This window comes from Passer domesticus, chromosome 12 (assembly GCF_036417665.1).
Source record: "Passer domesticus isolate bPasDom1 chromosome 12, bPasDom1.hap1, whole genome shotgun sequence".
Lineage (NCBI taxonomy): Eukaryota > Metazoa > Chordata > Aves > Passeriformes > Passeridae > Passer > Passer domesticus.
The window spans coordinates 18,383,225-18,396,570 of NC_087485.1; the positions used below are offsets into that span (position 1 = coordinate 18,383,225).

At 43.2% G+C, this 13,346-nt stretch overlaps 1 protein-coding gene across 6 annotated transcripts in view; it reads left to right on the forward strand.

The window, feature by feature from the left end:
- The window catches only part of CHST8 (carbohydrate sulfotransferase 8), a 182,505-nt gene that overhangs the window by 19,633 nt on the left and 149,526 nt on the right, over positions 1-13,346 (forward strand). The window contains exon 1 of one of the 6 annotated variants that reach the window (XM_064386920.1): positions 9,477-9,496. The exons of the other annotated variants lie outside the window; for them this stretch is intronic. The gene's annotated coding sequence lies outside the window, so the exon portion shown is untranslated. Of the gene's footprint in view, positions 1-9,476; positions 9,497-13,346 lie in introns of those variants that run through there. 6 annotated transcript variants of the gene reach the window in all.

Consider the following 13,346-nt stretch of genomic DNA (forward strand, 5'->3'; position numbering starts at 1 on the left):
CCAGTTGGCCTCGAGTTGAGCCTCCCCAGGAGGCAGGAGGAGGAGTGTCAGACGGCATTGCTGAGTGCTGCACGGGGTGGGAGGCACAGGCAGAGCAGAGATCGCACAAAGCAATTAGGGTATGAAAAACACACTGCGCTGATGGGTGCCATAAAAGTGTCAGGGGAACTGGGGCAAGTAAAACATCCATTTCAGCTTCAGTGATTTGTTTTACATACAGTGCTAATATCCTTCATACAAATACCAAATGCAGTTTAATTTAAATCTTGGAAGCCATTTAGGCTAAAGTGAGAGCCTGACATATTTTTCTCCCAGCTAATGTGTACAAGAAGAATCAATAATTTTCCCAGTATAATTTGATGAATTATTACATCAGACATTATTGATCCAGTCAAAGAAGAAGGAGGTCAAAATAATGAAAATCAGTTGGTTGTGATTAGAAATGCTTGGGATATTCATTTGGAAAAGGTTGATAACTAAAATGGTCTATGGCTTTACACTTATTGATTTCATAAATAGAATAAGCCTTGCTGATCCAAAACAAGGTTACTTGTATAGGTGTTCCAGGGGGTTGTGTTGCTGAAAGCCAGTCTATATGTCTTCTGTATGTGTTTAAATTATATTTTAGTTCAGCACACTGAAAGCACTCATTTTAAACATCTGTTCCTTTCAGCCACAATTTTCTACTGCACTTTGCTGCTGAGAACCCTTAGATTTCATTCTGGTAGTAGGCTTAGTACTCTTTCAAGTATTTTAAAGTTTTTAATATGTTTGTGTCATTATTAGTAATTAATGCATTCATTAATTTACACACATTTTATAAACACTGGGAAGGATTCAAGAGCCTCCCACACAAGGGGCAATTGTGTTGGGGCTGTGTTATTGACTCCTGCTTGGATATGTTGCTGTAGCAGAGAATTATACAGCGTTGCACATTTCAGTCCAAAAGCCTCCAGAATGTTCCAAGAGCACGCCTGGCAGTAAGCAGAGCTCCCCCTGCATGGCAGGGAGGCCCAGCCTGGAGGCACTGGCTGCGCATGGCCTGGCAGTGCAGAGCCCTCACCAGCCGGGAGCACAGGCTGCTCTAGCACTCTCCACACACCACGAGAGAAAAAATGAGCTAGCATGTGATTTATCTGCAGGGACACAGTCAGGATACAATAGCCATAGCTTTCTCTCCCTTGTCTTCCTACCACTGGAGTCTCTTCTACTTTGGGCATCCCCCTAGTCCTTCTTTGTTCCCTCACTAGCTTTATTGTCCGGGCACTATTCCCCTACCTGGGCTTCACTTTCCTTTTTGCAATCTCAGCCTTCCACCTCGGTGCTGAAATAAATAGGGCAGGAGATCTTTCTCCTTTTTTAATGCCTTTATTAAAAAGAATCAGCTCAGGTGGGGAGAAATCAACGGGTCGCGTCCACGCCGCCGTTGCTCCCAGGCGTGGCACGGAGGAGGAAGATGATGCAGCTTTGTCCGCTGGGCTGCAGACAGAGCTGGGGATTCCATCCTCACGGGAGAGTAGGAAATTACGCCTTTTCAGTCCAACACCCTAGGTCCTCTTTCTAGTTACCATCTTTTGAGGTTAGGGTGAGAAACAAAAAGGCTCTAAGCAGGTACTGGACTATGGTCCCATTCTTAGACATCACCTAGGTCACTTAGTTCTATGTTGGCTCGTAATTTTTAGGGGTTTTCCTGGAAAACTGCAAAATTTGGTGCAAGGCATTTCTCATCTGCGTACTAGCTCTGATGCCACTCCCATTCTCCTGGTACCTGCAGGGTCCTGGCAAGCATCAGGGGGACAATGGTTAACCACCAACCATTAACAGGTAATTGAAGAAGAACTCTTAACAATGAAGCTAACTTAACAGCACTGCTCCAATCTGTTCTAACTCTGCAACCTTAAAAAAAACCAGATAACTCTTTATTCATAACAGGTGCTTTTGCTGTTACCACGGTGTGCAGCTGCCTGTTCCCAATGCGATTCCTGCAGCAGGCACCGCGGGCCACAGTGCTGAGCACTGCCCAGGCCCGGGCCTCCCTCACAGCCCTGCCCAGGGCCTGTGATGAATAGAAAGCTATCTATTTTTTTTAAGTTGCAGAGTTAAAAACAAGTCAGACCAGTTGTTGTAAGTTAGTTTCACTGCCAAAGAAAAGTTCTTCAGTTACCTGTTAATGACTGGTGATTAACCATTGTCCCCCTGATGCTGGCCGCTTGCCAGGGAGGGACACGAGGACAGACCCTCCAGGTACGAGGAAAATAGCAGTGGCATCAGAGCCAGTATGCAGATGAGAAATGCATTGCGCCCCGAATTTTTACAGTTTTTCCCAGGAAAACCTCTAAAATTACGAGCCAACAAGTGACCTAAGTGACCTCTAAGGATGGGAGCGTAGTCCCGTACCTGCTTGGATCCTTTTTGCTTCTCACCCTAACCTGAAAAGATGTTGATTAAAGAGATGCCCCGAGGTGTTAGACAAAAAAAACCAGGAATCTGCTACTCTCCCGTGAGGACAGAGTCCCCAGTTCTGTCTGCAGACCAGCAGACAAAGCTGCATCACCCTCCTCCTCCGTGCCACTCCTGGGAGCAGCGGCGGCATGGGTGCGACCCGTTGATTTCTCCCCACCTGAGCTGATTCTTCTTAATAAAGGCATTAAAAAGGAGAAAGATCTCCTGCCCATTTATTTCAGGGCCCAGCCCTCCCTCACACCCTCCCAGCCCTGCCCAGGCCCGGGCCTCCCTCACGCCCTCACAGCCCCGCCGCTGGCCCTGCCCAGGGCTCGGCAGCAGGCCCAGGGCGGCTGGAAGCGGCTGCTGCAGAGACAAGGACCAGCTCACCCCACCCTTTGCAAGGACTCTGAATGTTCTCCGTAACAGAAATACACACCGGCTGATTGTAGGGAAGCGGTGGACCTGAATGTGTTTCACTGCTCTCTCTCAGGTGGCATTTTGCTGGTGCCCGTCGGAGCAGGCCAGGGCACTGCCTCTGGGAAGAGCAATTTAACTGAGCATACAATACAGGTATTATTGCTATAGCCGTGAATTGCAGGAGAGTCAGAGCTCTGCTACATCTCTGGGAATTTGGGGTTGGTCACATCCCATCCGCTTGAAACGTCCTTCTAGCACGGGAAATGTGTATGTGCAGATATGGCTCATTGAAAGTTAAAAATTTTTATTCTGTCTTTCCTCACTTGGACTTATTCCAAAATTTCTCTCGAGCATGAGAAACTAAATATGCTTTCCTTAAGGTCTTTAGGAATTCCTTGCTCTGGTTCTGGTGTAATAAATACCAGCTGACATTTGAGTTGACAGCTGTTTCAAAGCCTGGGCCACACAGAACAGCAGTATAGTGTGAAAAATTAAAACATCCGGAGGTACTGCTTATTTGCTGCAAGTAGAAGGAGATCCTGAAAAAGAATTCTATATTTCATCCCAATCATCCTTCAGCATGGCCAGTGCCTAAAGATATGTGTGTTTTCCCTTGCCAGCAGCCCATCTAGCAGGCACAGAGCTGCGTAGGAGTTATATAACCAGGGTGACAAAAGTCATCTCCCAGACAGGTAGAAAATGATACGAGCTCTATGGCACATGACTGGATTGATCATACCTGCTCTGCACTAATTTGAAGGTACAATAGCAGAGCACAGTAAGTTATACTGGCTAACTCAGTGTAACAGTATCACAGCCTCTCTACTGAGTTATAGTTATGAATCTTCTTTAGACAGCAAAATGCAACTTTTCCTTCTGGATAAGATCTATTATTTTTGTCACCTGCTCTATAAGAAGATACCCAGACCATCATTATCCCAGGCCAGCTTTATAGGTTCTTTTGCCTGCCCAAATTGGTTCATCCTAGAACTCACCAGAATCAGCAGCGTTAGAATGAGAAGAGTTGGCTGGGGTGAAATGGAAGACAAAAAGTAATTTCCAGTTCCTGTACATTCTGCAAGATGAAGCAGACTCTTCTGAATTACAGCAATGGGACATGGCAAAACTTCCTGCTCCTTTCTAAACAGCCCAAATTTCACTGAGCTGAGGCCAGGCTGTAAAGTATAAGATAGAGAGTGTTTAAAGAGCCATTGCTAAACATTTTCTTTGCTTTCCAGGCACTGAGTTCAGCTTTGGACATTTCCATGCAGTAGTGGTTTAGGATTAGAATAAGAAGTACTTCATACTTAGGATTACACCCAAATTCGGGGAAGTTCAGATCCCTGAGGAGCAGCCATAGCCTAAAGCAGAAAGGGAGCTGTCCTGTGCATGGTGAGGTGCTGAGCACTGGGCTCTCACCAAGGCACCAGAGAGTCATTTGGTGTCCCTCACCTGAAAGGAGATGTGATTTGCCCAGCGGGGACCCTGGTATTTGTACTGCAGTCAGGTCACAATGTTTGTATCTCTGTTAAAATGGCACATTACTCCCAAGGCTGGTATCTTTCTGGCCACAGAGGCTAAAGTAGTATTTCTTGTTCATACTTTATGTGTTTTTTTCCCCTACAAAGCCTAACTTCTTTATTGTTTCTTATTTAGAAATTCTGAGTTATGTAAATAAAATCTGTGACTTTTGCGTTTCCAGGGGCTGGAGCTAAGTTAATATGGAGCAGTGCCAAGGAGCAAACGGGGTTAGAGCATGTTTTAAATTGCCATTTTCTTGCTTGTAATTTATTCTTCCTATCTCTAGCATTCCTCTGCAGAGATATTTATAAAAATAGGTGTTCCATGCACTGTATATCACAGGTTTATTTAGGATTGTTGTTGAAGATTTACACTGCTCAAAAGAGCAGTCATAGCAGATAATTCCATTTGCAAGCTTCAACAAAGTGTTCTGGGGAAAGTGCTGTTATCACCGTGAAGAATTTTAATGATGGCAGGGTTTACAGACAACTTCTTTGGCAAACAAGGCTGCAGCAAGATAACTCAGCAAGTTCCTTTGCCAAAGGTGGTTTTGTATTTTTGCTGCTGCCTGTTAAACACACCTTACCTGCACCTCCCAGCCCTCTCCAGAAGTTTCAGCACCATTGTGCTAACATTTCCAAACATAAAACACCTCTCATGATCTCACCTAAAAGGGTTGCTGCGCGTCTCACAGACCAGCCACTGCTTCTTCTGTTATAAAACTTCTTATTAAATAAATGTCTTTTGCCTTTGCCATTACAATAAGGACAATGATAATTTTACTAATAACCTGGTATGATTCAATGTGATCTCGGGAGAAGCTGGGTTAAGATTCTTCTTACTTTCTGGGAGAGTCCTCATTAATTCACATCTTGCTAACCACGAGTTTCAGTATTGCACTAAAATAAGACTGTGTTTTAGTAATCCATTACCAACTGTTGGAGGGAGTGAGGAACAGAGGAGTTTACAAGTTGGTAAGACCCTTCCCCTCAAAGTCCTCACTGAGCAGAGACCCTTCCTACACCTGCAGGGACATTCCAGAAGCATGTCCATGATATTCTTGCTATATATTGCATGTAATATATAATTATTATGTGTCACATATTGCAGATAATACATAATGATAATACAGTGCTATATATTGCAGTTACCCAGCTTAGATTCCTTTCCCTTCAGACAAACTGCTTTTCTGTGTCACAGCCTTGGTAACCCCTGAGAAGCAGCTGCCTTGGCCACCTCAGCAGGCCATGCCACTGCTGAAAGGGGAAGGAGGGACTCTGTCTGTGGCCTTCCCTTCACAGCTGTTCACTGGTTCCTGGAGAAGGGAATTTTTGCTGCTCCTTCTCATATTGTTGCTTTTCAGCAAAACCATCAGATTATGGTGTTGTCAGTCTGGCATCCCCTCATTAGCACTGGAAAAGCTCATCAGTGTGATTCTATGTATATTACAATGGAAACCTTGCAAGATGCCACAGAACTCCCCTGTGATTTTTTCCCTTTCTCTCATTGCTTTTATGTTGTCGGCTAGAACAAAAGGAGTTTCAGTTAATTATCTGTGTATTTGCTGAAACCACTAACCTACATCCCAACTAGCACAAAACAGTTGCTTGACTGAAGCTCTTGGCAGATTTAAACACCTTCTGGTCGTAAGTTTAAAAAAATCTATTCCCATTTCCCAATTTGCATATTCAAATTTTCTTAGCAAAAATAAACATTCTACTTTTTTCACTATTCTCCTGTACCTAAGGAAAAGGAGGATGATTCAGTAGCTGGAAAACTAACCTCAAGTGTGGAAGGTCCAAGCTCTCCTCTTTTTGTCCATACATTTCCCACTTCTGTAGTCAAGTTCTTCAGTTTCCTCTGCCCCAGCTTTACCTCTGTAAAAGGCAGCAACAGCATTGTTTTAACAACTACAGATTGTGAAAATCTCAGCTATTACAGTGACAGGAATGGTGCAGGTGATGAAATAAATAAACTGTACTGTAAGAACAGAACGTGGGGGCATTTAACCTGATTTAGTGCTTTGAAAATATATGTGTCTCCATGAATATGACTTTCTTTTGGTGCCAGCCTGTTTTGATGCACTGTTCCTTTGCTGAATCCGTTTTCTCAGCTCACTTCACTACCCAAAGTACAGTGAGAAGACAGCTCAGAGACACTATGCCCATGTCATGCAGCACACAGGATGAGGTGGCTCCAAGTATTAACTTCTTGAGTTGGACCACCACCAAACAGCAAATCATAGCCCTAGAGTTTCAGGAGTCATTTCTTTTGCACAGTAGCACATGACATAGCTGGAATTCAATTAACGTTTCCACTGAAATTTCATAGATCCGTGCCCTTGCATGCAGTATCAGACAGATCACGTGCAAAGCCACAGCCACCTACCTCACTGATGGATACAAACTGAATGTCACCATCCATGCACCCACAATGTTGTCCTCACCCTTGATAGTAATTAAATGTGATTTTTTCTCCGCTTGTGGAAAAATTAAGCAGCTGCAAGATGTGGAGATTTTATCATGTGTGTGGAGTGAGAGGGTTCAGATGTCTCTCTTCTGGCAGATAATTGCTTAGTTTAATGAGGAAGTTTTTTGGTATTTTTAATCATTGCTTCTGTGCCTTGTTTAATTATTTGCATATGGCATCATCAAGTTAAAAAGAGTGTACACATTCAGAACTTCTTCTCAGTCTTGTGTCAGACATTAATGAAAAGAAGCTGAGGGTAGGTTTCTCACTAATGATGATGGAAAATTAGTTTCAAAGCCCCATAGGTGTCTTGCAAGATACACCAATGATATATAAAGGTCCAAGGAGAGAAATTCAGCACAAAATGTTGCGTAGGCTCTTTTGGACTGTTTCTCCAAGAGATCATTTTCCCATTTAATTTTGTAGTTATGAGGGAGGACGGCAAAGAGTAAACACAGAAGGTTCTCAGAGATTGCAAACTCCCAGCAAGTAAGCGAGGCTGATAAACAGCGCAGGCGAGACAGCGAATGCCAGCATGGCATATCCAGTAAAGGTTACATGCCTGGAGACCTGCAGCAACAGACAGATTCATGGCTTGTTTTTAAGTCTTGAGCTAGCGAAAAGTTGAGTGTCTGGAGAGGAGCAATGCTTTATGCATTAGTCATAACATTTGGAAGGGCAGCAAATCCACAGGCACAAGAGGCACAAAGGCACAAGAAAACAGTTGCTCGTCCTTTCCTTATTCTGCAAGGTGCAGCCTCCAGTTATTCCCAGCCAAACAACAAGCACCCAGTTCAGGGAGAGCCATGCTCTAGTTGCACTCTGTGCCACCCTGTGGTGCAGCATCTCATTTGCAAGCTTGTGTATTCTCTGATAAGGATGTTTGGGTTCAGCACTTGAGTGTGAGGGGAAGAAACAGTGTGGTCATTAGGAGGGACTGGTTCAGTCAGCAGTGACCAGTCATGCAGGTGTGTAATACAAGCCACATTTAGCAGTAAGGGATCTGTTTGACCAACTTCATGTTTTCCTGCAGCTGAACTCAGGAGGGAGGGTCAGGTGATGCTGCTGGCATGGCTCAACCATTTCAACACATCAGATAGGTCTTCAGTTTGGGGGATTGTTTATTTTCCTCAGCAATACATTCCTAATTTTTTGTTTGAAGGCCTGCATAGCTCTACAGATAAATAAGTCTATGGCAATAAGGCTGCTTTTTTAGATAATTTTCAGAACAGTTTAGAAATAGCCCATATACACACTCAGCTTGGGAATTCCTCCACCACACAGCTGCTGCTCACTACCTACACTTGCTGTTTGCATTGTCTCCTATGTCCCTTGGGTGATCCCGTTAATGGCTTTGACATTAAACACCTGAACAGTTGCTCAATATACAGAATGGAAAAAAAAGGATGAGGCAAGATGGATAAGAGATAAATGGAGGTGACAGAGAAGGTAGCATTAATGGTTCAAACCAAAATGGCTCTTTTTATGTTTGAGCAGGTCCTTGAAGCACAAATGCATCACAACCATTAGCCATAAGATGCACAGTTAGTCTCAGTGCTCGCAATTCACTTTGTTTTACTGATCTCCAATATTTTACACACAATCATGATTTTGTAGTTACAGTTTAGTTATGTGAGAAAGAGGCTCTAAAGTGTTCTTGCCACACAGTGTGTGCTGGAAGTGTGTTTAAACCAGAACTAAGGGTTTGAGGAGGTGTCAGGTCCTGCTTGTTTTGTAGTCAACATTTAGCAAGAATACAGTCATGATGCTACTTTAAAAGGGTGAAAAATTCACCTGTAGGAACTCAATAAAATTTGAGTCAATAAACAGTTTGGAAGAAAAAGTAAGGTACTGGAAGCTGGGAAAAGCCAGAATAAAATCGGAAATAGTGCACTTAACATCCCTGTTCCACATGAGTATTTTGGGGATCTGACACTGGTCCAGCCACTCTTAGGCACACACAGCAAGACAGCATTTGGGCAAAGCTGTCGTTTTCCCTGTGGTGCATGTACATAAACTCTAGTCACTGTTAGCCCTGAAGAGGGCTGCAGAGCTGCAACATTGCTATCTGGAACCACAGGAGTTCCTCTGCTGGCTTCTGCAGTTTGTTAAATTCAACTTTTACAGCAAGATGTGACGCCCAGAGCAGCACAGTGGAATTTTCGTTCTAGCCACAGCTTAGTGCTGGTGATCAGCCCACACACTGCTAATTGCAAGTGGGGTAGAAATAATGTGCAGCCTGACTTGACTTTAAAAAGTGTATTTTCCTTGAATCCTACACTGTTTTTCCTCTATCAGAGTCACGCAACCATGAAGTGTCATGATGAGGCAGCAGAACAGAAAAGGTAAAGATTTCAGGTTCGGGATGTTTTCATCTTGCCAGGATGAGTAGGGGCATCAGTCTGAAAAGAAAGTTACTGAGGAGGCAGAAGTTGCTTTCAGTGAACTTGAACAAAAGCAGGCTAGTGAGAGGACTTCCCTGGGAATGCCCCCAGTGAAGCTGAGCTGTGTTGCTGTCAGCAGCACCTCCCTCTGTGTGAGCAGAGCCCACGTTCTTGCTCCTTCTTAAACCAAACCACGCTGTCAGGAGGGCACAACTGGTTCCATTGGCTGTTCTTGCTGACATTGGAAGACACAAAACCTGGTGTGTATCTTAACTTAGTCTAGCTAAAAGGGGTGGAGTGGCTGGGCAGGATGTGGATCAAACTAAGGAAATTTAAGGAAGGATACTCTTCCTTCCTAAAAACCAGACTTCTCTCTGCTGAGAGGTTTTATGGCTTGCAGTTAGTGTGGCATGATACAGCTCCAAGTTTTCTCCTGGAGGCTGGAGCCCTTTACAGGGTCTTGTATCAATACATTTTGGTCCTTAAGAGTGTTTTGTATCAATATATTTACCATGCAACATGTATGTATTACAAAATTATAGTAATATTCACAATATTCACAATATTAGTGTTTGCAATATAGGACACAGGATTTATCTTTATCAAGGAAAGCATCCCTTACATCACAAAATTATGACCTAACAATACTTTTGGAAAAGGTATAATTTTGTTAAAAAGCCTTTTTGGCCAAGAAAATTGACTTGCTCTAATCAAAACCACAAAACTATATAAACACAATATAAACTACAGAGAGGTGACTACACTTTTGTGGGCATCTGAGCATAAAATGGTGAAACAAGATTACCTCTCAAATGAAGGAACTCAAGGGCACTTTCCTTCTCCTACCTACTGCTCTACCCATAGAAGGGAAAAATCACACTAGAGAGCACCTGAGTCAGGTAAAGAAAAATCAGTTTTTTACTGATTTCAAGTGTTCAAAATTTTTGAATGACACTCTCCAAAATAATGAGGTTTAAAAATAGTAAATGTAATAAATGCTTTCTGGTTTTTATTCCATAATCAAAGTAATTGCAACACTATTTAAGGTTAAGTGCCTTATTATTAATCTTTCATTACCTGTGATTGAATTAAGGGCCAGCAGCATTCAAACCAGTCCTGCAGGCACTTGCTAGCTGCTACTAACCCTTTCTTAATATAAGTAGCACAACTCTGTCGTCTCCAGGGACTCTAGCAAAACATTAGCTTTTGTAACATGACTGGAAAGGTACCAAGTTTGGGTTATTTTCAGTCTGTGGGAGTAACTTCCAGAAAAAGAGCTGGTTGGGGAATTCTCCAACAGAAGGTTTTTCAGCAAGAAAATGCCCTTTTCGCACAACCACTGTTTTCTGTGTGGAAAAAGAAAATTTTTAAAAATACATTTTTCCCTGGGAGAATCAAAACAAAGGCTGGCCCAGCTGCTGCCTGCTACACACTTCCCAGTTCCTCTTTGAGCAAAAAGTGAGTTTAACAGCTGCTGCCCAGGCAGGCTGCTGGAGGTGAACAGTGCCCAGCTCTCTGTCCTCCTGGCATGTGCCACCTGCACAGGGAGAGGAACAGGACAGACTGGGGGGGATTAGAGCCCTCCACATTCCTGGTGAACCTTTGCCAGTTCCCAGGCTTGCTGCACAGCTCTCCAGGTTATGGCAGCCACCCACAATGAAAACACTACTTCAGGGCCCAAGAAATTAAATTTTTCTGAAAATCCATTTCTGCAAAAATGTCACTTTGACATTTTGTCCTAGTTCAATACACCTGCTTTCCCTGGGGAACAGAGTTTCTGGTTTTGAGATGATTCTGCCCACGCATCGCGGGCTCTCGGAGACCCCCCCTGCCACCACTGCTGGGGTGTAACGAGGACACGGTGGCTGAGTGACCCTGCTGGCCACAACCTTGGCCATGGGGAAGGGCTGGCCCAGAGGTGAGGCCTCTGCAGAGGTGCTGGTGTAGCTGAGTAAGCAATTAACAAACCAGCCTTGAAATTAGAGCTGAGATCAGAGGAAAAGCTCAAATCCCTCTGTCGCCAGGGCTATGAAATGTTTATTCCAACCACAGCATAGAAACATGGGTTTAATGGCACTTAAATATATTGGTGTTTTACAGCATCCTAGGACATGAATATATTCATCTCTTTGCTTAGTCGCAGGAAATTGCAGTGATGGATTGACATCATTTTGTAATTGCGTGCGATGCACAACCAAAACAGAGCTCAGGCAGTGAGCTGCATTCTAACTAAATGCTCAGTATTTGTTAATAATGAAAGTTCAGCTAGCTTGATATAAGAACTGCATATATAGGATGAAATATTAATTTATTGTGCTTCAGTTGAGATTTTAAGGTAGTCTGATTTTCCTTGAATGCATGTGTTTATCATTATCAGCCTGAACACAACTAGCACTCTTCAAGGTTTCTCGCTGAAAAGAAATTGAGCGTGCAAATACTCTTTCATCATAATCACACTGACTGTGCAGGGTAATTCATAAAAGAGCCAAAAATATATTGAAATTCAATATTATTTTAGACCAAATCAATATTAATAATTGTTTGTATTTTAAAGTGAAATTTACAGTTGAAAAATGTACAGAGATCAGCCCATAGTTGCTAACACATCAAATTTTCCTATTAAACTTAAAGGCACAGTAATTTTACTTCGAAATGTTTCTTATAAAGCAAGAGAAGGCATTGATCTGTGAAAACAGCTATCTATTATTTATGTGAACAACATTAGAGCAGATTTTAATTATAAATGAGCTGAAAGGTCAGTAACTATTTTATTTTTAAGGTCTTGATTTTAAATGTGGATAGCTTAATAAAAATATTTATGTGGGACAACTCCCAGTGGAAATTGCACAGAAGGATTAGGCACAAAACACTGTCTACAGTCAAACCCCAATACTATTGGTACCTCTTACAGAACCATTAAATGTGAGTGATTACAGTAAACTAATAATAATTTATTTGATCTTCAGCCATAGAATCATAGATTGATTTGAAAGGGACCTCAAAGATCATCTAGTTCCAAGCAAATTTCCATCTAGTTCCTTCCAGGTTCTTTTGAGTGTGCATGCTTTGATTTCAGTACCAAATGCAGATCATTTGAATTTGCAGTGATGTTGTCTGAGCCCTCAGCCAGAACTTGATCAGTGTCAGCCCACAGGGGAGATGGCGCAGGGAAGGGGTGAATAACCCTGTGTGGCACAGGGCTGACCACACCAAACAGGAAAAGGTCCCTGGTTTGTATTCGATTCCCAGCTTCAGTGTCTGGGCCCAGCTCCCCAGCATGTGGTGTCTCAGCAGCACAGCCAGGGCAGTGGTGCTGGGGACAGCCACAGTGCCTGTTTTCCCTCCCCACGAGGAGTCCTCTGTGTCACAAATACTTTGACAGTTGCTCCATTTCCTGGAGCAGGCACCATTCTGCCTGTCCACACTACAGCAAAAAGAGGGAGGAAAGGACTGAAATTTTTAGGCTGTGTCTACCTTCTCACTGAATGCAGAAGCTGAGAAGGATGGAGTTACAAACCCAGTCTGATGTCAAGTGTGTGGAGTCAATAGAGTATGTCCATTCCTACAGAGCATCAGTGGAACAACAGGAAGTTTGCTGGTGACATTTAATGATCTCCAATATTCACAGCACACGGGTATGCCTATCAGCTACTTGCCTTATCTCTTCTTATTACAAATCACACAAAATGTGCTTAAAAATAACTGAATAACAGCAAATCAAATAGTAATAGTCTCCCACTGTACTAGCATTACAGAACTGATTTTAAAGATAATTCATGCCTATTCAGGATTCTCATTACAGCTCAATATCAAAAATTGCATTCTGTTTGAAAGGCTGAGTAGTTGCACTGATATCCATGTGTTTCCTCTTGCTGCTCTAAGTGTGGAGTGTCTGAAATTGTGGGGCAGAGTGGCTTGCAGAAAAGGACAAACTGGAAGTGTATCACATGTAGCAGTTCGAGTTGTTTACAGTGACCACCACACTGGTGTCTGCTCCCCTTTGTCAATGGGACCCACAGATAACCTTGCAGCTCCTTTCTCACCCAGCCAGTCTTACCCTTGGTGCAGGCACTCCTGGGGAATCAGCCCCGTTCCTGAGCACAGCTGTGT